Here is a 25,244-nt window from a genome sequence, read left to right on the forward strand (position 1 = left end):
ACGAAGTGGACGAAGTGGAGGAAGATTACGAAGTGGACGAAGTGAAGGAAATGGACGAAGTTGACCAAGTCGACGAAGTGGACGAAGTGGAGGAAGATTACGAAGTGGACGAGGTGGAGGAAGTGGACGAAGATGACGAAGTGGAGGAAGTGGAGGAAGTGGACGAAGTTGACGAAGTGGAGGAAGTGGAGAAAGTGGAGGAAGTGGAGGAAGTGGAGGAAGTTGAGGAAGTGGACGAAGTGGAGGAAGTGGAGGACGTGGAGGAAGTGGACGAAGTTGACGAAGTGGACGAAGTTGACGTAGTGGACGAAGTGGATAAAGTGGAGGAAGTGGACGAAGTGGACGAAGTGGAGGAAGTCAAAGAAGTGGAGGAAGTGGAGGAAGTGGAGAAATTGGAGGAAGTGGAGGAAGTGAAAGTAGTGGGGGAACTGGACGAAGTGGACGAAGTTGACGAAATGCAGGAAATGGAGGAAGTGGAGGAAGTAGACGGAGTGGAGGAAGTGGACGAAGTTGAAGAAGTGCAGGAGGTGGACGAAGCGGACGAAGCGGACGAAGTTCACGAAGTGGACGAAGTGGAGGAAGTTGACGAAGTTGAAGAAGTGGAAGAAGTGGAGGGTGTGGATGAAGTGGAGGAAGTGGAGGAAGTTGACGAAGTGGACGAAGTTGAATAAGTGGAAGAAGTGGACGAAGTTGAGGAAGTGGACGAAGTTGACGAAGTGGACGAAGTGGAGTAAGTGGACCAAGTGGACGAAGTGGACCAAGTGGACCAAGTGGACGAAGTGGAGGAAGTGGACGAAATTGACGAAGTGGAGATAGTGGAGAAAGTGAGGAAGTGGACGGACAGGAGGAAGTGGAGGAAGTTGACGAAGTGGACGAAGTTGACCAAGATGATGAAGTGGACGACGGGGAGGAAGTCGAGTAAGTGGAGGAAGTGGAGGAAATGGACGAAGTGGAAGAAATGGAAGAAGTTGACGAAGTGGACATTGTGGACGAAGTGGACAAAGTGAAAGAAGTGGAGGAAGTGGAGGAAGTGGACGAAGTGGACGGAGTGGACGAAGTGAAAGAAGTTGAGGAAGTGGAGGAACTGGACGAAGTAGAGGAAGATTACGAAATGCACGAAGTGGAGGAAATGGACGAAGTTGAGGAAGTTGACGAAGTGGACGAAGTGGAGAAAGTGGAGGAAATGGAGGAACTGGCGGAAGTTGACGAAGTTGAAGAAGTGCAGGAGGTGGACGAAGCGGACGAAATTGACGAAGTGGACGAAGTGGACGAAGTGGAGGAAGATTACGAAGTGGACGTAGTGCAGGAAGATTACAAAGTTGACAAAGTTGAGGAAGTGGACAAAGATGACGAAGTTGAAGAAGTTGAAGAAGTGGACGAAGTGGTGGAAATGGACGACCTTGACGAAGTAGACGAAGTGGAGGAAGTTGACGAAGTTGAAGAAGTGGAAGAAGTGGAAGAAGTGGAGGATGTGGACGAAGTGGAGGAAGTGGACGATGTTGACGAAGTGGAGGAAGTGCAGGATGTGGATGAAGTGGAGGAAGTTGACGAAGTGGAGTAAGTGGAGAAAGTGGACGAAGTTGACGAAGTTGAAGAAGTCGAAGAAGTGGACGAAGTGGAAGAAGTGGACGAAGTGAACAAAGTGGACGAAGTGGAGGAAGTGGAAGAAGTGGAGTAACTGGGGCATGGGCAGGAGGTGGACGAAGTGGACAAAGTTGACGAAGTGGAGTAAGTGGAGGAAGTGGATGAAGTGGACGAAGTTGACGAAGTTGAAGAACTCGAAGAAGTGGACGAAGTGGAAGAAGTGGATGAAGTGGATGAAGGGGACGAAGTGGACAAAGTGGAGGAAGTGGAGGAAGTCGAGGAAGTTGAAGAAGTGGAACAAGTGCAGGGTGTGGACGAAGTGGAGGAAGTGGACGAAGTTGACGAAGTTGAAGAAGTGAAAGAAGTGGACGAAGTGGTCGATGTTTACAAAGTGGAGGAAGTGGAGGAAATGGACGAAGTGGAAGAAGTGGACGAAGTGGACGAAGTGGAAGAAGTTGACGAAGTTGACGAAGTGGAGGAAGTTGACGAAGTTGACGAAGTGGAGGAAGTGGACGAAGTTCACGTAGTGGACGAAATCGTCGATGTGGACGAAGTGAACGAAGTGGATGAAGCTGACTAAGTTGACGAAGTGGATGAAGTGAAGGAAGGGGACGAAGTGGAGGAAGTGGACGAAGTGGAGGAAGTGGAGGAAGTGGAGGAAGTGAAGGAAGTGGAGGAAGTTGACGAAGTGGAGTAAGTGGATTAAGTGGAGGAAGTGGACGAAGTGGAAGAAGTGGACGAAGTGGAAGAAGTGGACAAAGTGGACAAAGTGTCGGAAGTGGAGGAAGTTGACGAAGTTGAAGAAGTGGAAGAAATGGAGGGAGGGGCCGAAGTGGAGGAACTTGACGAAGTGGAGGAAGTGGAGGAAGTTGACGAAGTGGAGGAAGTGGAGGAAGTTGACGAAGTTGAAGAAGTGGAGGAAGTGGACGAAGTGGTCGAAGTTTACAAAGTGGACGAAGTGGAGGAAATGGACGAACTGCAGGAAGTGGAAGAAGTGGACGAAGTTGACGAAGTGGAGGAAGTGGAGGATGTGGACGAAGTGGAGGAAGTGGACGAAGTTGACGAAGTTGAAGAAGTCGAAGAAGTGGAAGAAGAGGAGGAAGAGTACGAAGTGGACGAAATGGACGAAGTTGACGAAGTGGAAGAAATGCACGAAGTGGACGATGTGGACGAAGTTAACGAAGTGGACGAAGTTGACAAAGTGAAGGAAGTGGAGGAAGTGGAGTAACTAGAGGAAGGGGAGGAGGTGGACGAGTGGACGAAGTGGACGAAGTTAACGAAGTTGACAAAGTTGAAGAAGTCGAACAAGTGGACGAAGTGGAAGAAGTGGACGAAATGGACGAAGTGGACGAAGTCGAGGAAATGGACGAAGTTGACAAAGTGGACGAAGTGGAGGAAGATTATGAAGTGGACGAAGTGGAGGAAGTGGACGAAGATGACGAAGTTGAAGAAGTGGAAGAAGTGGACGAAGTGGAGGAAAGGGACGACCTTGACGAAGTGGACGAAGTGGAGGAAGTGGAGGAAGTTGACGAAGTTGAATAAGTGGAAGAAGTGGAGGGTGTGGACGAAGTGGACGAAGTGGATGAAGTTGACGAAGTGAAGGAAGTGGACAAAGTTGACGAAGCTGAAGAAGTGGACGAAGTGGTCGATGTTTACGAAGTGGAGGAAATTGACGAAGTGGAGGAAGTGGACGAAGTTTATGGAGTTGACGAAGTGGACGAAGTGGACGAAGTTGACGAAGTGGACCAAGTGGAGGAAGTCGACGGATTTGACGAAGTGGACGAAGTTGACGAAATGTAGGAAATGGAGGAAGTGGAGGAAGTGGACGAAGTGGAGGAAGCGGACGAAGTGGACGAAGTGGAGGAAGTGGACGAAGTTGACGAAGTGGACAAAGTTGACGAAGTGGACGAAGTGGACGAAGTGGACGAAGTGGACGAAGTGGACGAAGTGGACGAAGTGCAGGATGTGGACGAAGTGGAGGAAGTGGACGAAGTTGACGAAGTGGAGGAAGTGGACGAAGTTGGACGAAGTGGAAGAAGTGGACGAAGTGGACAAAGTGGAGGAAGTGGAGGAAGTTGACGAAGTTGAAGAAGTTGAGGGTGTGGACGAAGTGGAGGAAGTGGACGAAGTTGACGAAATGAAGGAAGTGGACGAAGTTGACGAAGTTGAAGAAGTGGAAGAGGTGGATGAAGTGGACGAAGTTTACGAAGTGGACGAAGTGAAGGAAATGGACGAACTGCAGGAAGTGGAGGAAGTTGACGAAGTTGACAAAGTTGACGAAGTGGACGAAGTTGACGAAGTTGACGAAGTGGACGAAGTTGACGAAGTGGAGGAAGTGGAAGAAGTGGAGGAAGTCGAGGAAGTGGAGGATGTGGACGAAGTGGACGAAGTGGACGAAATGGAGGAAGATTACGAAGTGGACGAAGTGGACGAAGTGGAGGAAGACTACGAAGTGGATGTAGTGCAGGAAATGAGCAAAGTTGACCGAGTGCACGAAGTGGATAAAGTGGACAAAGTGGAGGAAGATTACGAGGTTGACAAAGTGGAGGAAGTGGACGAAGATGACGAAGTTGAAGAAGTTGAAGAAGTGGACGAAGTGGAGCAAATGGACGACCTTGACGAAGTGGACGAAGTGGAGGAAGTGGAGGAAGTGGACGAAGTTGACGAAGTGGAGGAAGTGCAGGATGTGGACGAAGTGGAGGAAGTTGACGAAGTGGAGTAAGTGGAGAAAGTGGACGAAGTGGATGAAGTTGATGAAGTTGAAGAAGTCGAAGAAGTGGACGAAGTGGAAGAAGTGGACCAAGTGGAGGAAGTGGAGGAAGTGGAAGAAGTGGAGTAACTGGAGCAAGGGCAGGAGGTGGACGAAGTGGACGAAGTTGACGAAGTGGAGTAAGTGGAGGAAGTGGATGAAGTGGACGAAGTTGACGAAGTTGAAGAAGTCGAAGAAGCGGACGAAGTGGAAGAAGTGGACGAAGTGGACAAAGTGGAGGAAGTGGCGGAAGTTGAAGAAATGGAACAAGTACAGGGTGTGGACGAAGTGGAGGAAGTGGACGAAGTTGACGAAGTTGAAGAAGTGGAAGAAGTGGTTGATGTTTACAAAGTGGAGGAAGTGGAGGAAATGGACGAAATGGAGGAAGTGGAAGAAGTTGACGAAGTTGACGAAGTTGACGAAGTTGACGAAGTGGACGAAGTTCACGCAGTGGACAAAATCGTCGAAGTGGAGGAAGTGGACGAAGTTGACGAAGTGGATGAAGTGGAGGAAGGGGAAGAAGTGGAGGAAGTGGAGGAAGTGGAGGAAGTTGACGAAGTGGAGTAAGTGGATTAAGTGGAGGAAGTGGACGAAGTGGAAGAAGTGGACGAAGTGGAAGAAGTGGACAAAGTGGAGGAAGTGGAGGAAGTTGACGAAGTTGAAGAAGATGAAGAAGTGGAGGAAGGGGACAGAGTGGAGGAAGTTGACGAAGTGGAGGAAGTGGAGGAAGTTGACGAAGTGGAGTAAGTGGAGGTAGTGGACAAAATGGACGAAATGGAAGAAGTGGACGAAGTGGAAGAAGTGGACAAAGTGGACAAAGTGGAGGAAGTGGAGGAAGTTGACGAAGTTGAAGAAGTGGAGGAAGTGGTCGAAGTTTACGAAGTGGACGAAGTGGAGGAAATGGACGAAAAGTGCAGGAAGTGGACGAAGTTGACGAAGTGGACGAAGTTGACGAAGTGGACGAAGTTTACGAAGTGGAGGAAGTGGAAGAAGTGGAGGAAGTCGAGGAAGTGGAAGAAGAGGAGGAAGAGTACGAAGTGGACGAAATGGACGAAGTTGACGAAGTGGACGAAATGCACGAAGTGGACGAAGTTGACAAAGTGAAGGAAGTGGAGGAAGTGGAGTAACTAGAGGAAGTGGAGGAGGTGGACGAGTGGACGAAGTTGACGAAGTGGACGAAGTGGACGAAGTGGACGAAGTGGAGGAAGTGGAAGAAGTGGACGAAGTGGAGGAAGTGGACGAAGGGGACAAAGTGGAGGAAGTGGACAAAGTGGACGAAGTGGACGAAGTGGACGAAGCGAACGAAGTGGACGAAGTGGACGAAGTGGACGAAGTTGACGAAGTGGACAAAGTTGACGAAGTGGACGAAGTGCAGGATGTGGACGAAGTTGAGGAAGTGGACGAATTTGACGACGTGGAGGAAGTAGAGGAAGTGGACGAAGTTGGATGAAGTGGAAGAAGTGGACGAAGTGGACAAAGTGGAGGAAGTGGAGGAAGTTGACGAAATGAAGGAAGTGGACGAAGTTGACGAAGTTGAAGAAGTGGAAGAGGTGGACGAAGTGGTCGAAGTTTACGAAGTGGATGAAGTGGAGGAAATGGACGAACTGTAGGAAGTGGAGGAAGTGGACGAAGTGGACAAAGTTGACGAAGTGGACGAAGTTGACGAAGTGGAGGAAGTGGAGGAAGTCGAGGAAGTGGAGGATGTGGACGAAGTGGACGAAGTTGATGAAGTGGACGAAGTGGACGAAGTGGACGAAGTGGACGAAGTGGACGAAGATTACGAAGTGGACGAAGTGGAGGAAGATTACGAAGTGGACGTAGTGCAGGAAATGAGCAAAGTTGACCGAGTGGACGAGGTGGACAAAGTGGAGGAAATGGACGACCTTGACGAAATGGACGAAGTGGAGGTAGTTGACGAAGTTGAAGAAGTTGAAGAAGTGGAGGATGTGCAGGACGTGGACGAAGTGGAGGAAGTTGACGAAGTGGAGTAAGTGGAGAAAATGGACGAAGTGGACGAAGTTGACGAAGTTGAAGAAGTCGAAGAAGTGGACGAAGTCGAAGAAGTGGAGGAAGTGGAGGAAGTGGAGGAAGTGGAAGAAGTGGAGTAACTGGAGCAAGGGCAGGAGGTGGACGAAGTGGACGAAGTTGACGAAGTGGAGTAAGTGGAGGAAGTGGATGAAGTGGACGAAGTTGACGAAGTTGAAGAAGTGCAGGAGGTGGACGAAGCGGACGAAATTGACGAAGTGGACGAAGTGGACGAAGTGGAGGAAGATTACGAAGTGGACGTAGTGCAGGAAGATTACAAAGTTGACAAAGTTGAGGAAGTGGACGAAGATGACGAAGTTGAAGAAGTTGAAGAAGTGGACGAAGTGGTGGAAATGGACGACCTTGACGAAGTAGACGAAGTGGAGGAAGTTGACGAAGTTGAAGAAGTGGAAGAAGTGGAAGAAGTGGAGGATGTGGACGAAGTGGAGGAAGTGGACGATGTTGACGAAGTGGAGGAAGTGCAGGATGTGGATGAAGTGGAGGAAGTTGACGAAGTGGAGTAAGTGGAGAAAGTGGACGAAGTTGACGAAGTTGAAGAAGTCGAAGAAGTGGACGAAGTGGAAGAAGTGGACGAAGTGAACAAAGTGGACGAAGTGGAGGAAGTGGAAGAAGTGGAGTAACTGGGGCATGGGCAGGAGGTGGACGAAGTGGACAAAGTTGACGAAGTGGAGTAAGTGGAGGAAGTGGATGAAGTGGACGAAGTTGACGAAGTTGAAGAACTCGAAGAAGTGGACGAAGTGGAAGAAGTGGATGAAGTGGATGAAGGGGACGAAGTGGACAAAGTGGAGGAAGTGGAGGAAGTCGAGGAAGTTGAAGAAGTGGAACAAGTGCAGGGTGTGGACGAAGTGGAGGAAGTGGACGAAGTTGACGAAGTTGAAGAAGTGAAAGAAGTGGACGAAGTGGTCGATGTTTACAAAGTGGAGGAAGTGGAGGAAATGGACGAAGTGGAAGAAGTGGACGAAGTGGACGAAGTGGAAGAAGTTGACGAAGTTGACGAAGTGGAGGAAGTTGACGAAGTTGACGAAGTGGAGGAAGTGGACGAAGTTCACGTAGTGGACGAAATCGTCGATGTGGACGAAGTGAACGAAGTGGATGAAGCTGACTAAGTTGACGAAGTGGATGAAGTGAAGGAAGGGGACGAAGTGGAGGAAGTGGACGAAGTGGAGGAAGTGGAGGAAGTGGAGGAAGTGAAGGAAGTGGAGGAAGTTGACGAAGTGGAGTAAGTGGATTAAGTGGAGGAAGTGGACGAAGTGGAAGAAGTGGACGAAGTGGAAGAAGTGGACAAAGTGGACAAAGTGTCGGAAGTGGAGGAAGTTGACGAAGTTGAAGAAGTGGAAGAAATGGAGGGAGGGGCCGAAGTGGAGGAACTTGACGAAGTGGAGGAAGTGGAGGAAGTTGACGAAGTGGAGGAAGTGGAGGAAGTTGACGAAGTTGAAGAAGTGGAGGAAGTGGACGAAGTGGTCGAAGTTTACAAAGTGGACGAAGTGGAGGAAATGGACGAACTGCAGGAAGTGGAAGAAGTGGACGAAGTTGACGAAGTGGAGGAAGTGGAGGATGTGGACGAAGTGGAGGAAGTGGACGAAGTTGACGAAGTTGAAGAAGTCGAAGAAGTGGAAGAAGAGGAGGAAGAGTACGAAGTGGACGAAATGGACGAAGTTGACGAAGTGGAAGAAATGCACGAAGTGGACGATGTGGACGAAGTTAACGAAGTGGACGAAGTTGACAAAGTGAAGGAAGTGGAGGAAGTGGAGTAACTAGAGGAAGGGGAGGAGGTGGACGAGTGGACGAAGTGGACGAAGTTAACGAAGTTGACAAAGTTGAAGAAGTCGAACAAGTGGACGAAGTGGAAGAAGTGGACGAAATGGACGAAGTGGACGAAGTCGAGGAAATGGACGAAGTTGACAAAGTGGACGAAGTGGAGGAAGATTATGAAGTGGACGAAGTGGAGGAAGTGGACGAAGATGACGAAGTTGAAGAAGTGGAAGAAGTGGACGAAGTGGAGGAAAGGGACGACCTTGACGAAGTGGACGAAGTGGAGGAAGTGGAGGAAGTTGACGAAGTTGAATAAGTGGAAGAAGTGGAGGGTGTGGACGAAGTGGACGAAGTGGATGAAGTTGACGACGTGAAGGAAGTGGACAAAGTTGACGAAGCTGAAGAAGTGGACGAAGTGGTCGATGTTTACGAAGTGGAGGAAATTGACGAAGTGGAGGAAGTGGACGAAGTTTATGGAGTTGACGAAGTGGACGAAGTTGACGAAGTGGACCAAGTGGAGGAAGTCGACGGATTTGACGAAGTGGACGAAGTTGACGAAATGTAGGAAATGGAGGAAGTGGAGGAAGTGGACGAAGTGGAGGAAGCGGACGAAGTGGACGAAGTGGAGGAAGTGGACGAAGTTGACGAAGTGGACAAAGTTGACGAAGTGGACGAAGTGGACGAAGTGGACGAAGTGGACGAAGTGGACGAAGTGCAGGATGTGGACGAAGTGGAGGAAGTGGACGAAGTTGACGAAGTGGAGGAAGTGGACGAAGTTGGACGAAGTGGAAGAAGTGGACGAAGTGGACAAAGTGGAGGAAGTGGAGGAAGTTGACGAAGTTGAAGAAGTGGAGGGTGTGGACGAAGTGGAGGAAGTGGACGAAGTTGACGAAATGAAGGAAGTGGACGAAGTTGACGAAGTTGAAGAAGTGGAAGAGGTGGATGAAGTGGACGAAGTTTACGAAGTGGACGAAGTGGAGGAAATGGACGAACTGCAGGAAGTGGAGGAAGTTGACGAAGTTGACAAAGTTGACGAAGTGGACGAAGTTGACGAAGTGGACGAAGTGGACGAAGTTGACGAAGTGGAGGAAGTGGAAGAAGTGGAGGAAGTCGAGGAAGTGGAGGATGTGGACGAAGTGGACGAAGTGGACGAAGTGGACGAAATGGAGGAAGATTACGAAGTGGACGAAGTGGACGAAGTGGAGGAAGACTACGAAGTGGATGTAGTGCAGGAAATGAGCAAAGTTGACCGAGTGCACGAAGTGGATAAAGTGGACAAAGTGGAGGAAGATTACGAGGTTGACAAAGTGGAGGAAGTGGACGAAGATGACGAAGTTGAAGAAGTTGAAGAAGTGGACGAAGTGGAGCAAATGGACGACCTTGACGAAGTGGACGAAGTGGAGGAAGTGGAGGAAGTGGAGGAAGTGGAGGAAGTGGACGAAGTTGACGAAGTGGAGGAAGTGCAGGATGTGGACGAAGTGGAGGAAGTTGACGAAGTGGAGTAAGTGGAGAAAGTGGACGAAGTGGATGAAGTTGATGAAGTTGAAGAAGTCGAAGAAGTGGACGAAGTGGAAGAAGTGGACCAAGTGGAGGAAGTGGAGGAAGTGGAAGAAGTGGAGTAACTGGAGCAAGGGCAGGAGGTGGACGAAGTGGACGAAGTTGACGAAGTGGAGTAAGTGGAGGAAGTGGATGAAGTGGACGAAGTTGACGAAGTTGAAGAAGTCGAAGAAGCGGACGAAGTGGAAGAAGTGGACGAAGTGGACGAAGTGGACAAAGTGGAGGAAGTGGCGAAAGTTGAAGAAATGGAACAAGTACAGGGTGTGGACGAAGTGGAGGAAGTGGACGAAGTTGACGAAGTTGAAGAAGTGGAAGAAGTGGTTGATGTTTACAAAGTGGAGGAAGTGGAGGAAATGGACGAAATGGAGGAAGTGGAAGAAGTTGACGAAGTTGACGAAGTTGACGAAGTTGACGAAGTGGACGAAGTTCACGCAGTGGACAAAATCGTCGAAGTGGAGGAAGTGGACGAAGTTGACGAAGTGGATGAAGTGGAGGAAGGGGAAGAAGTGGAGGAAGTGGAGGAAGTGGAGGAAGTTGACGAAGTGGAGTAAGTGGATTAAGTGGAGGAAGTGGACGAAGTGGAAGAAGTGGACGAAGTGGAAGAAGTGGACAAAGTGGAGGAAGTGGAGGAAGTTGACGAAGTTGAAGAAGATGAAGAAGTGGAGGAAGGGGACAGAGTGGAGGAAGTTGACGAAGTGGAGGAAGTGGAGGAAGTTGACGAAGTGGAGTAAGTGGAGTAAGTGGAGGTAGTGGACAAAATGGACGAAATGGAAGAAGTGGACGAAGTGGAAGAAGTGGACAAAGTGGACAAAGTGGAGGAAGTGGAGGAAGTTGACGAAGTTGAAGAAGTGGAGGAAGTGGTCGAAGTTTACGAAGTGGACGAAGTGGAGGAAATGGACGAAAAGTGCAGGAAGTGGACGAAGTTGACGAAGTGGACGAAGTTGACGAAGTGGACGAAGTTTACGAAGTGGAGGAAGTGGAAGAAGTGGAGGAAGTCGAGGAAGTGGAAGAAGAGGAGGAAGAGTACGAAGTGGACGAAATGGACGAAGTTGACGAAGTGGACGAAATGCACGAAGTGGACGAAGTTGACAAAGTGAAGGAAGTGGAGGAAGTGGAGTAACTAGAGGAAGTGGAGGAGGTGGACGAGTGGACGAAGTTGACGAAGTGGACGAAGTGGACGAAGTAGACGAAGTGGACGAAGTGGAGGAAGTGGAAGAAGTGGACGAAGTGGAGGAAGTGGACGAAGGGGACAAAGTGGAGGAAGTGGACAAAGTGGACGAAGTGGACGAAGTGGACGAAGCGAACGAAGTGGACGAAGTGGACGAAGTGGACGAAGTTGACGAAGTGGACAAAGTTGACGAAGTGGACGAAGTGCAGGATGTGGACGAAGTTGAGGAAGTGGACGAATTTGACGACGTGGAGGAAGTAGAGGAAGTGGACGAAGTTGGATGAAGTGGAAGAAGTGGACGAAGTGGACAAAGTGGAGGAAGTGGAGGAAGTTGACGAAATGAAGGAAGTGGACGAAGTTGACGAAGTTGAAGAAGTGGAAGAGGTGGACGAAGTGGTCGAAGTTTACGAAGTGGATGAAGTGGAGGAAATGGACGAACTGTAGGAAGTGGAGGAAGTGGACGAAGTGGACAAAGTTGACGAAGTGGACGAAGTTGACGAAGTGGAGGAAGTGGAGGAAGTCGAGGAAGTGGAGGATGTGGACGAAGTGGACGAAGTTGATGAAGTGGACGAAGTGGACGAAGTGGACGAAGTGGACGAAGTGGACGAAGTGGACGAAGATTACGAAGTGGACGAAGTGGAGGAAGATTACGAAGTGGACGTAGTGCAGGAAATGAGCAAAGTTGACCGAGTGGACGAGGTGGACAAAGTGGAGGAAATGGACGACCTTGACGAAATGGACGAAGTGGAGGTAGTTGACGAAGTTGAAGAAGTTGAAGAAGTGGAGGATGTGCAGGACGTGGACGAAGTGGAGGAAGTTGACGAAGTGGAGTAAGTGGAGAAAATGGACGAAGTGGACGAAGTTGACGAAGTTGAAGAAGTCGAAGAAGTGGACGAAGTCGAAGAAGTGGAGGAAGTGGAGGAAGTGGAGGAAGTGGAAGAAGTGGAGTAACTGGAGCAAGGGCAGGAGGTGGACGAAGTGGACGAAGTTGACGAAGTGGAGTAAGTGGAGGAAGTGGATGAAGTGGACGAAGTTGACGAAGTTGAAGAAGTGCAGGAGGTGGACGAAGCGGACGAAATTGACGAAGTGGACGAAGTGGACGAAGTGGAGGAAGTGGAGGAAGTTGAAGAACTGGAACAAGTGCAGGGTGTGGACGAAGTGGAGGAAGTGGACGAAGTTGACGAAGTTGAAGAAGTGGAAGAAGTGGACGAAGTGGAGGAAGATTACGAAGTGGACGAAGTGGAGGAAATGGATGAAGTTGACAAAGTGGGCGAAGTGGAGGAAGATTATGAAGTGGACGAAGTGGAGGAAGTGGACGAAGATGACGAAGTTGAAGAAGTGGAAGAAGTGGACGAAGTGGAGGAAATTGACGACCTTGACGAAATGGACGAGGTGGAGGAAGTGGAGGAAGTTGACGAAGTTGAATAAGTGGAAGAAGTGGAGGGTGTGGACGAAGTGGAGGAAGTGGATGAAGTTGACGAAGTGGAGGAAGTGGACGAAGTTGACGAAGCTGAAGAAGTGGACGAAGTAGTCGAAGTTTACGAAGTGGAGGAAATTGACGAAGTGGAGGAAGTGGACGAAGTTTATGGAGTTGACTAAGTGGACGAAGTCGACGAAGTGGATGAAGTGGACGGATTTGACGAAGTGGACGAAGTTGACGAAATGTAGGAAATTGAGGAAGTGGATGAAGTGGAGGAAGTGGAGGAAGTGGACGAAGGGGACGAAGTGGAGGAAGTTGACGAAGTGGACGAAGTGGAGGAAGTGGACGAAGTGGAGGAAGTGGACGAAGCGAACGAAGTGGACGAAATGGACGAAGTGGAGGAAGCGGAAGAAGTTGACGAAGTGGACAAAGTTGACGAAGTGGACGAAGTGCAGGATGTGGACGAAGTGGAGGAACTGGACGAATTTGACGACGTGGAGGAAGTGGAGGAACTGTACGAAGTTGGATGAAGTGGAAGAAGTGGACAAAGTGGACAAAATGGAGGAAGTGGAGGAAGTTGACGAAGTTGAAGAAGTGGAGGGTGTGGACGAAGTGGAGGAAGTGGACGAAGTTGACGAAAATGAAGGAAGTGGACGAAGTTGACGAAGTTGATGAAGTTGAAGAAGTGGAAGAGGTGGACGAAGAGGTCGAAGTGGAGGAAATGGAAGAACTGCAGGAAGTGGAGGAAGTGGACGAAGTGGACAAAGTTGACGAAGTGGACGAAGTTGACGAAGTAGAGGAAGTGGAGGATGTGGACGAAGTGGACGAAGTTGACGAAGTGGACGAAGTGGACGAAGTGGAGGAAGATTACGAAGTGGACGAAGTGGAGAAAGATTACGAAGTGGACGTAGTGCAGGAAATGAGCAAAGTTGACCGAGTGGACGAGGTGGACAGAGTGGAGGAAATGGACGACCTTGACGAAATGGACGAAGTGGAGGAAGTTGACGAAGTTGACGAAGTTGAAGAAGTCGAAGAAGCGGACGAAGTGGAAGAAGTGGACGAAGTGGACGAAGTGGACGAAGTGGACAAAGTGGAGGAAGTGGAGGAAGTTGAAGAAATGGAACAAGTACAGGGTGTGGACGAAGTGGAGGATGTTTACAAAGTGGAGGAAGTGGAGGAAATGGACGAAATGGAGGAAGTGGAAGAAGTTGACCAAGTTGACGAAGTTGACGAAGTGGACGAAGTTCACGCAGTGGACAAAATCGTCGAAGTGGAGGAAGTGGACGAAGTTGACGAAGTGGATGAAGTGGAGGAAGGGGAAGAAGTGGAGGAAGTGGAGGAAGTGGAGGAAGTGGAGGAAGTGGAGGAAGTGGAAGAAGTGGACGAAGTGGAAGAAGTGGACAAAGTGGACAAAGTGGAGGAAGTGGAGGAAGTTGACGAAGTTGACGAAGTTGAAGAAGATGAAGAAGTGGAGGAAGGGGACAAAGTGGAGGAAGTTGACGAAGTGGAGGAAGTGGAGGAAGTTGACGAAGTGGACTAAGTGGAGTAAGTGGAGGTAGTGGACAAAATGGACGAAATGGAAGAAGTGGACGAAGTGGAAGAACTGGACAAAGTGGAGGAAGTGGAGGAAGTTGACGAAGTTGAAGAAGTGGAGGAAGTGGTCGAAGTTTACGAAGTGGACGAAGTGGAGGAAATGGACGAAAAGTGCAGGAAGTGGACGAAGTGGACGAAGTTTACGAAGTGGAGGAAGTGGAAGAAGTGGAGGAAGTCGAGGAAGTGGAAGAAGAGGAGGAAGAGTACGAAGTGGACGAAATGGACGAAGTTGACGAAGTGGACGAAGTTGACGAAGTGGACGAAATGCACGAAGTGGACGAAGTTGACAAAGTGAAGGAAGTGGAGGAAGTGGAGTAACTAGAGGAAGTGGAGGAGGTGGACGAGTGGACGAAGTGGACGAAGTGGACGAAGTGGACGAAGTAGACGAAGTGGACGAAGTGGACGAAGTGGACGAAGTGGACGAAGTGGACGAAGTTGACGAAGTTGACGAAGTGGACAAAGTTGACGAAGTGGACGAAGTGCAGGATGTGGACGAAGTGGAGGAAGTGGACGAATTTGACGACGTGGAGGAAGTGGAGGAAGTGGACGAAGTTGGACGAAGTGGAAGAAGTGGACGAAGTGGACAAAGTGGAGGGAGTGGAGGAAGTTGACGAAGTTGAAGAAGTGGAGGGTGTGGAGGAAGTGGAGGAAGTGGCCGAAGTTGACGAAATGAAGGAAGTGGACGAAGTTGACAAAGTTGAAGAAGTGGAAGAGGTGGATGAAGTGGTCGAAGTTTACGAAGTGGACGAAGTGGAGGAAATGGACGAACTGTAGGAAGTGGAGGAAGTGGACGAAGTGGACAAAGTTGACGAAGTGGACGAAGTGGAGGAAGTGGAGGAAGTCGAGGAAGTGGAGGATGTGGACGAAGTGGACGAAGTTGATGAAGTGGACGAAGTGGACGAAGTGGACGAAGATTACGAAGTGGACGAAGTAGAGGAAGATTACGAAGTGGACGTAGTGCAGGAAATGAGCAAAGTTGACCGAGTGGACGAGGTGGACAAAGTGGAGGAAATGGACGACCTTGACGAAATGGACGAAGTGGAGGAAGTGGAGGAAGTGGAGGAAGTGGAGGAAGTGGAGGAAGTTGAAGAAGTGGAAGATGTGGACGAAGGGGACGAAGTTGAGGAAGTGGACGAAGTGGACAAAGTGGAGGAAGTGGAGGAAATAGAGGAAGTTGAAGAAGTGGAACAAGTGCAGGGTGTGGACGAAGTGGACGAAGTGGTCGATGTTTACAAAGTGGACGAAGTGGAAGAAGCTGACGAAGTTGACGAAGTGGACGAAGTTGACGAAGTTGACGAAGAGGAGGAAGTGGACGAAGTACACATAGTGGACGAAGTGGAGGAAGTGGACGAAGTGGATGAAATGGAGGAAGGGGACGAAGTGGAGGAAGTGGAGGAAGTGGAGGAAGTTGACGAAGTGCAGTAAGTTGATTAAGTGGAGGAAGTGGAGGAAGTGGACGAAGTGGAAGGAGTGGACGAAGTGGAAGAAGTGGACGAAGTGGACAAAGTGGAGGAAGTGGAGGAAGTTGACGAAGTTGAAGAAGTGGAAGATGTGGACGAAGGGGACGAAGTGGAGGAAGTTGACGAAGTTGACTAAGTGGAGGAAGTGGAGGAAGTGGAGTAAGTGGAGTAAGTGGACGAAGTGGAGGAAATGGAGTAAGTGGAGGAAGTGGAGGAGGTGGACGAATTGAGGAAGTGGACGAAGTGGACGAAGTGGACGAAGTAGAGGAAGTAAAGGAAGTGGACGAAGTGGAGGAAGTGGAGGAAATGGAAGAAGTGGAGGAAGTGAACAAACTGGACGAAGTGGACGAAGTGGAAGAAGTGGCGGAAGTGGAGTAAGTGGAGGAAGTGGACGAAGTTGACGAAGATGGACGAAGTGGACGAAGTGGACGAAGTGAACAAAGTGGAGGAAGTGGAGGAAGTGGAGGAAGTGAAGGAAGTGGAGAAAGTGGACGAAGTGGAGGAAATGGACGAAGTTGACGAAGTGGAGGAAGTGGAGGAAGCTGAGTAAGTGGAGGAGGTGGAGGAAGTTGACGAAGTGGACGAACGGGACGAAGTTGATGAAATGGAGGAATTGGAAAAAGTAGACGAAGTGGAGGAAGTGGAGGAAGTGGAGGAAGTGGAGAAAGTGGGGAAGTGGATGAAGTGGACGAAATGGAGGAAGTGGACGAAGTTGACGAAGTGGAGGAAGTGGACGAAGTTGACGAAATAGACGAAGTGGAGGAAGTGGAGGAAGTTGAAGAAGTGGAGGAATTGGAAGAAGTGGCAGAAGTGGAAGAAGTGGACGAAGTGTAGGAAGTGCAAGAAGTGGACGAAGTTGACAAAGTCGAAGAAGTCGAAGAAGTGGACGAAGTCGAGGAAGTGTACGAAGTGGACGAAGTTGACTAAGTGAACAAAGTTGACAAAATGGAGGAAGTGGACGAAGTAGACGAAGTGGAGGAAGTGGAGGAAGTGGAGTAAGTGGAGGATGTGAAGGAGGTGGATGAAGTGGACGAAGTGCAGGAAATTGACGAAGTGGACGAAGTGGACGAATTAGACGAATTGGATGAATATGACGAAGTTGAAGAAGTGCAACAAGTGGACGAAGTGGACGAAGCGGAGGAAACGAAAGAACTTGATGAAATGGACGAAGTTGAAGAAGTGGAGGAAGTGGAGGAAGTTGGTTTAGTTTAGAAAAAGGAGGAAGTGGAGGAAGTGGACAAAGTGCACGAAGTTGACGAAGTGGAGTAAGTGAACGAAGTGGACGAAGTGCAGGAACAGGAGGAAATAGAGGAAGTGGAGGAAGTGGATTAAGTGGAGGAAGTTGACGAAGTGGAGGAAGTGGAGGAAGTGGAGGAAGTGGAGGAAGTGGAGGAAGCGGAGGAAGTGGAGGAAGTGCACAAAGTTGACGAAGTGGACGAAGTTGACGAAATGGACGAAGTGGACGAAGTAGACGAAGTGGAGGAAATGGAGGAAGTGGAGGAAGTGGACGAAATGGACGAAGTGAAGGAAATGGGCGAAGTTGACGAAGTGGACGAAGTGAAGGAAATGGACGAAGTTGACGAAGTGGACGAAGTGGACGATGTGAAGGAAATGGAGGAAATGGACGAAGTGGAGGAAGTGGAGTTAGTGGAGGAAGTGGAGGAAGTGGAAAAAGTGGAGGTAGTGGAGGAAGCGGAGGAAGTGGAGGGAGTGGACAAAGTTGACAAAGTGGACGAAGTGGAGGAAATGGATGAACTTGAGGAATTGGACGAAGTGGAGGAATTGGACGAAGTGGAGGAAGCGGAGGAAGTGGGGGAAGTGGACGCAGAGGAGGAAGTGGACGAAGTGGAGGAAGTAGACAAAGTTTAAGAAGTGGAAGAAGTGAACGAAGTGGAAGAAGTGAACGAAGTGGAGGAAGTTTATGAAGTGGAAGAAGTGGGGGAAATGGACGAAGTTGACGAAGTGGACGAAGTGGACGAAGTGGAGCAAAGTGGAGTAAGTGGAGGAAGTGGAGGAGGTGAACGAAGTGGACGAAGTTGACAAAGCGGAAGAAGTGGACGAAGTTGACGAAGTGGAGGAAGTTGGAGGCGGTGGACGAAGTGGACGAAGTGGACAAAGTGGAGGAAATGGAGAAAGTGGAGGAAGTGGAGGAAGTTGACGAAGTGGACGAAGTTGAGGAAGTGGAAGAAGTGGAAGAAGTGGAGGAAGTGGAGGAAGTGGACCAAATGGACGAAGTGGACAAAGTGGAGGAAGTGGACAAGTTGACGAAGTGGAAGAAGTGGACGATGTGGATGATGTGGACGAAGTGGAGTAAATGGAGGAAGTTCACGAAGTGGACGAAGTGGACGGAGTTGACAAAGTGGAGGAAGTGGAGGAAATGGAAGAAGTGGAGGAAGTGCACAAAGTGGACGAAGTGGACGAAGTGGAAGAAGTGGCGGAAGTGGAGTAAGTGGAGGAAGTGGAGGAAGTGGACGAAGTTGACGAAGATGGACGAAGTGGACGAAGTGAACAAAGTGGAGGAAGTGGAGGAAGTGAAGGAAGTGGAGAAAGTGGACGAAGTGGAGGAACAGGAGGAAGCTGGGTAAGTGGAGGAAGTGGAGGAAGTTGACGAAGTGGACGAACTGGACGAAGTTGACGAAATGGAGGAATTGGAAAAAGTAGACGAAGTGGAGGAAGTGGAGGAAGTGGAGGAAGTGGAGGAAGTGTAGAAAGTGGGGAAGTGGATGAAGTGGACGAAATGGAGGAAGTGGATGAAGTTGATGAAGTCAACGAAGTTGACGAAGTGGACGAAGTGGACAAAGTGGACAAAGTGGAGGAAGTGGAGTAAGTAGAGGAACTAGAGTAAGTGGAGGAAGTGGAGGAGGTGGACGAAGTGGAGGAAGTGGAGTAACTGGAGGAACTGGAATAAGTGGAGGATTTGAAGGAGGTGGACGAAGTGGAGGAAATGGAGGCAGTTGACGAAGTGGACGAAGCAGACGAAGTGGACGAAGTGGATGAATATGACAAAGTTGAAGAAGTTGAAGAAGTGGAGGAAATGGACGAACTTGACGAGGTGGACGAAGTGGAAGAAGTGGAGGCAGTGGAAGAAGTGGAGTAAGTGGAGGAAGTGGAGGAAGTGGACAAATTGGACGAAGTGGACGAAGCGCCGGAAGAGGAGGAAATAGAGGAATCGGAGGAAGTGGAGGTAGTTGACGAAGTGGGAGAAGTGGAGGAAGTGGACGAAGTTTATGAAGTGGACGAAGTTGACGAAATGGACGATGTGGAAGAGATGGAGGAAGTGGAGGAAGTTGACGAAGTGGACGAAGTTGACGAAGTGGACGAAGTTGACGAAGTGGAGGAAGTGGACGAAGTTGACGAAATAGACGAAGTGGAGGAAGTGGAGGAAGTTGAAGAAGTTCAAGAAGTGGAAGAATTGGAAGAAGTGGCAGAAGTGGAAGAAGTGGACGAAGTGTAGAAAGTGCAGGAAGTGGACGAAGTTGACAAAGTCGAAGAAGTCGAAGAAGTGGACGAAGTCGAGGAAGTGTACGAAGTGGACGAAGTGGACTAAGTGAACAAAGTTGACGAAATGGAGGAAGTGGACGAAGTAGACGAAGTGGAGGAAGTGAAGGAAGTGGAGTAAGTGGAGGATGTGAAGGAGGTGGATGAAGTGGACGAAGTGCAGGAAATTGACGAAGTTGACGAAGTGGACGAATTAGACGAATTGTATGAATATGACGAAGTTGAAGAAGTGCAACAAGTGGACGAAGCGGAGGAAACGGAAGAACTTGACGAAATGGACGAAGTTGACGAAGTGGAGGAAGTGGAGGAAGTGGAGGAAGTTGGTTTAGTTGAGAAAAAGGAGGAAGTGGAGGAAGTGGACAAAGTGCACGAAGTTGACGAAGTGGAGTAAGTGAACGAAGTGGACGAAGAGCAGGAACAGGAGGAAATAGAGGAAGTGGAGGAAGTTGATTAAGTGGAGGAAGTTGACGAAGTGGAAGAAGTGGAGGAAGTGGAGGAAGTGGAGGAAGCGGAGGAAGTGGAGGAAGTGCACAAAGTTGACGAAGTGGATACAGTTGCGAAATGGACGAAGTGGACGAAATAGACGAAGTGGAGGAAATGGAGGAAGTGGAGGAAGTGGACGAAATGGACGAAGTGAAGGAAATGGGCGAAGTTGACGAAGTGGACGAAGTGAAGGAAATGGACGAAGTTGACGAAGTGGACGAAGTGGACGATGTGAAGGAAATGGAGGAAATGGACGAAGTGGAGGAAGTGGAGTTAGTGGAGGAAGTGGAGGAAGTGGAAAAAGTGGAGGTAGTGGAGGAAGCGGAGGAAGTGGAGGGAGTGGACAAAGTTGAGGAAGCGGAGGAAGTGGAGGGAGTGGACAAAGTTGACAAAGTGGACGAAGTGGAGGAAATGGATGAACTTGACGAAGTGGACGAAGTTGACGAAGTGGAGGAAGTGGACGTAGTGGAGGAAGTGGAGGAAGTTGAGGAAGTGGACGAAGTGGAAGAGGTGGGCGAAGTTGACGAAGTAGACGAAGTAGAGCAAGTGGGGGAAGTTGAAGAAGTTGAAGAAGTGGACGAAGTGGAGGAAGTGTACGAAATGGACGAGTGGACGAAGGGACGAAGTGGACGAAGTGGTGGAAGTCGAGGAAGTGGACGAAGTGGAGGAAGTGTACGAAATGTACGAAGTGACGGAAATTAGCGAAGTTGATGAAGTGGACCAAGTGGACCAAGTGGAGGAAGTGTAGTAAGTGGAGGAAGTGGAGGAAGTGGAGGAAGTTGAAGAAGTGGAGGAATTGAAGGAAATGGACGAAGTGGAGGAAGATGAGAAAGTTAAAGAATTGGACGAAGTGGAGGAAGCGGAGGAAGTGGGGGAAGTGGACGCAGAGGAGGAAGTGGACGAAGTGGAGGAAGTAGACGATGTTTAAGAAGTGGAAGAAGTGAACGAAGTGGAAGAAGTGAACGAAGTGGACAAAGTGGAAGAAGTGAATGAAGTGGACGAAGTGGAGGAAGTTTATGAAGTGGAGGAAGTGGGGGAAATGGACGAAGTTGACGAAGTGGACGAAGTGGACGAAGTGGAGCAAAGTGGAGTAAGTGGAGGAAGTGGAGGAGGTGGACGAAGTGGACGAAGTTGACACAGCGGAAGAAGTGGACGAAGTTGACGAAGTGGAGGAAGTTGGAGGAGGTGGACGAAGTAGACGAAGTGGACAAAGTGGAGGAAATGGAGAAAGTGGAGGAAGTGGAGGAAGTTGACGAAGTGGAGGAAGTGGACGAAGTGGAGGAAGTGGAGCAAAGTGGAGTAAGTGGAGGAAGTGGAGGAGGTGAACGAAGTGGACGAAGTTGACAAAGCGGAAGAAGTGGACGAAGTTGACGAAGTGGAGGAAGTTGGAGGCGGTGGACGAAGTGGACGAAGTGGACAAAGTGGAGGAAATGGAGAAAGTGGAGGAAGTGGAGGAAGTTGACGAAGTGGACTAAGTTGAGGAAGTGGACGAAGTGTTCGAAGTGGAGGACATGGAGGAAGTGGAGGGAGTGGAGGAAGTTGACGAAGTGGATGAAGTTGACGAAGTGGAGGAAGTTTAGTAAGTGGAGAAAGTTGACGAAGTGGATGAAGTTGACGAAGTGGACGAAGTGCAGGAAATGGACAAAGTTGACGATGTTGAGAAAGTGGACGAAGTGGAAGAAGTGTAGTAAGTGGACGAAGTGCAGGAAGTGGAGAAGTTGACGAAGTAGACAAAGTTGACGAACTGGAGGAAGTGGAGGAAGTGGTGGAAGTGGAGGAACTGGAGGAAGTTGACGAAGTGGACGAAGTGGACGTAGTTGACGAAGTGGACGAAGTTGACGAGGTTGACGAAGAGGACGAAGTTGAAGAAGTGGAGTAAGTGGAGGAAGTTGAGTAAGTGGAGGAAGTGGAGGAGGTGGACGAAGTTGACGAAGTTGACGAAGTGGACGATGTGGATTAAGTGGACGAAGTGGACGAAATGGACGAAGTGGACGAAGGGGACGAAATGAAGGAAGTGGAGGATGTGGAGGAAGTGGTGGAAGTGGACGACGTTGACGAAGTGGACGAAGTTGACGAAATAGACGAAGTGGACGAAATGGAGGAAGTGGAGTAAGTTGACGAAGTGAACGAAGTTGACGAAGTGGAGGAAGTAGACGTAGTGGAGGAAGTGGAGGAAGTTGAGCAAGTGGACGAAGTGGACGAAGTGGACGAAGCGGAAGATGTGGGCGAAGTTGACGAAGTGGACGAAGTAGAGGAAGTGGAGGAAGTTGAAGAAGTTGAAGAAGTGGAAGAAGTGGACGAAGTGGAGGAAGTGTACGAAATGGACGAGTGGACGAAGGGACGAAGTGGACGAAGTGGTTGAAGTCGAGGAAGAGGACGAAGTGGAGGAAGTGTACGAAATGTACGAAGTGAAGGAAATTAGCGAAGTTGATGAAGTGGACGAAGTGGACCAAGTGGAGGAAATGTAGTAAGTGGAGGAAGTGGAGGAAGTTGAAGAAGTGGAGGAATTGAAGGAAATGGACGAGGTTGACGAAGTGGAGGAAGTGTACAAAATGTACGAAGTGAAGGAAATTAGCGAAGTTGACGAAGTGGAAGAACTGGAGGAAGGGGAGGAAGTCGACGAAGTAGAGGAAATGGAAGAAGTGGAGGAAGTGGATGAAGTGGAGGAAGTGGAGGAAGTGGAGGAAGTTGACGAAGTAGAGGAAGTGGACGAAGTTGACTAAGTGGAGGAAGTGGACGAAGTGGACGAAATGGAGGAAGTGGAGGAAGTGGAGGAAATCGAGGAAGTTGAGGAAGTGGAGGAAGTTTAGTAAGTGGAGAAAGTTGACGAAGTGGATGAAGTTGACGAAGTGGACGAAGTGCAGGAAATGGACAAAGTTGACGATGTTGAGAAAGTGGACGAAGTGGAAGAAGTGGAAGAAGTGTAGTAAGTGGACGATGTGGACGAAGATGACGAAGTGGTCGAAGAGGAGGAAGTGGAGGAAGTGGAGGAAGTGGGGAAAGTGGGCGAAGTGGACGATGTGGGTGAAGTTGATGAAGATGACGAAGTTGAAGATCTGTACGATGTGGACGAAGTGGAGGAAATGGAGGAACTTCACGAAGTGGCCGAAGTTGACGAAGTGGAGGAAGTGGAGGAAGTGGAAGAAGTGGAGGAAGTGCACAAAGTGGACGAAGTGGAAGAAGTGGCGGAAGTGGAGTAAGTGGAGGAAGTGGAGGAAGGGGACGAAGTTGACGAAGTTGAACACGTGGACGAAGTGGAGGAAATGGACGAAGTGGACGAAGATGACGATGTTGAAGAAGTGGAAGAAGTGGACAAAGTAGTGGAAATGGACGAAGTTGACGAAGTGGTCGGACTGGACGAAGTTGACAAAGTGGAAGAAGTGGAGGAAGTGGAAGAAGTGGAGTATGTGGAGGAAGTGGAGGAAGTGGAGGAGGTTGACGAAGTGGACGAAGTTGACGAAGTGAACAAAGTGGAGGAAGTGGAGGAAGTGGAGGAAGTGGAGGAGGTGGAGAAAGTGGAGGAAGTGGAGGAAGTGGAGGAAGTGGAGAAAGTGGACGAAGTTGAGGAAATGGACGAAGTTGACGAAGTGGAGGAACTGGAGGAAGCTGAGTAAGTGGAGGAAGTGGAGGAAGTTGACGAACTGGATGAAGTTGACGAAATGGAGGAATTGGAAAAAGTAGACGAAGTGGAGGAAGTGGAGGAAGTGGAGGAAGTGGAGGAAGTGGGGAAGTGGATGAAGTGGACGAAATGGAGGAAGTGGATGAAGTTGATGAAGTCAACGAAGTTGACGAAGTGGACGAAGTGGACGAAGTGGACAAAGTGGACGAAGTGGAGGAAGTTGACGAAGTGGAGGAAGTGGAGGAGGTGGACGAAGTGGACGAAGTGGAGGAAGTGGAGTAACTGGAGGAAGTGGAATAAGTGGAGGATGTGAAGGAGGTGGACGAAGTGAAGGAAATGGAGGCAGTTGACGAAGTGGACGAAGCAGACGAAGTGGACGAAGTGGATGAATATGACAAAGTTGAAGAAGTTGAAAAAGTGGAGGAAATGGACGAACTTGACGAGGTGGACGAAGTGGAAGAATTGGAGGCAGTGGAAGAAGTGGAGTAAGTGGAGGAAGTGGAGGAAGTGGACAAAGTGGACGAAGTGGACGAATTGGACGAAGTGGACGAAGCGCCGGAAGAGGAGGAAATAGAGGAATCGGAGGAAGTGGAGGTAGTTGACGAAGTGGGAGAAGTGGAGGAAGTGGACGAAGTTTATGAAGTGGACGAAGTTGACGAAATGGACGAAGTGGAAGAAATGGAGGAAGTGGAGGAAGTTGACGAAGTGGACGAAGTGGAGGAAGTGGAAGAAGTTGACGAAATAGACGAAGTGGAGGAAGTGGAGGAAGTTGAAGAAGTTGAAGAAGTGGAAGAATTGGAAGAAGTGGCAGAAGTGGAAGAAGTGGAGGAAGTGTAGGAAGTGCAGGAAGTGGACGAAGTTGACAAAGTCGAAGAAGTCGAAGAAGTGGACGAAGTCGAGGAAGTGTACGAAGTGGACGAAGTGGACGAAGTTGACTAAGTGAACAAAGTTGACGAAATGGAGGAAGTGGACGAAGTAGACGAAGTGGAGGAAGTGGAGTAAGTGGAGGATGTGAAGGAGGTGGATGAAGTGGATGAAGTGCAGGAAATGGACGAAGTTGACGAAGTGGACGAATTAGACGAATTGGATGAATATGACGAAGTTGAAGAAGTGCAACAAGTGGACGAAGTGGACGAAGCGGAGGAAACGGAAGAACTTGACGAAATGGACGAAGTTGACGAAGTGGAGGAAGTGGAGGAAGTGGACATAGTGCACGAAGTTGTCGAAGTGGAGTAAGTGAACGAAGTGGACGAAGTGGACGAAGTGCAGGAACAGGAGGAAATAGAGGAAGTGGAGGAAGTGGATTGAGTGGAGGAAGTTGACGAAGTGGAAGTAGTGGAGGAAGTGGAGGAAGTGGAGGAAGTAGAGGAAGTGGAGGAAGCGGAGGAAGTGGAGGAAGTGCACGAAGTTGACGAAGTGGACGAAGTTGACGAAATGGACGAAGTGGACGAAGTAGACGAAGTGGAGGAAATGGAGGAAGCGGAGGAAGTGGAGGAAGTGGACAAAATGGACGAAATGAAGGAAATGGGCGAAGTTGACGAAGTGGACGAAGTGAAGGAAATGGACGAAGTTGACGAAGTGGACGAAGTGGACGATGTGAAGGAAATGGAGGAAATGGACGAAGTGGAGGAAGTGGAGTTAGTGGACGAAGTGGAGGAAGTGGAAAAAGTGGAGGTAGTGGAGGAAGCGGAGGAAGTGGAGGGAGTGGACGAAGTTGACAAAGTGGACGAAGTGGAGGAAATGGACGAACTTGACGAAGTGGACGAACTTGACGAAGTGGAGGAAGTGGACGTAGTGGAGGAAGTTGAGGAAGTGGACGAAGTGGACGAAGTGGAAGAGGTGGGCGAAGTTGACGAAGTAGACGAAGTAGAGGAAGTGGGGGAAGTTGAAGAAGTTGAAGAAGTGGAAGAAGTGGACGAAGTGGAGGAAGTGTACGAAATGGACGAGTGGACGAAGGGACGAAGTGGACGAAGTGGTGGAAGTCGAGGAAGTGGAGGAAGTGTACGAAATGTACGAAGTGAAGGAAATTAGCGAAGTTGACGAAGTGGACGAAGTGGACCAAGTGGACCAAGTGGAGGAAGTGTAGTAAGTGCAGGAAGTGGAGGAAGTGGAGGAAGTTGAAGAAGTGGAGGAATTGAAGGAAATGGACGAAGTGGATGAAGATGAGAAAGTTAAAGAATTGGACGAAGTGGAGGAAGCGGAGGAAGTGGAGGAAGTGGACGCAGAGGAGGAAGTGGACGAAGTGAACGAAGTGGACGAAGTGGAGGAAGTTTACGAAGTGGAAGAAGTGGGGGAAATGGACGAAGTTGACGAAG

The sequence above is a fragment of the Vigna umbellata genome, chromosome 6 (assembly GCF_029865625.1).
Source record: "Vigna umbellata cultivar VRB3 chromosome 6, Vumbellata_1.0, whole genome shotgun sequence".
Taxonomy (NCBI): Eukaryota; Viridiplantae; Streptophyta; class Magnoliopsida; order Fabales; family Fabaceae; genus Vigna; species Vigna umbellata.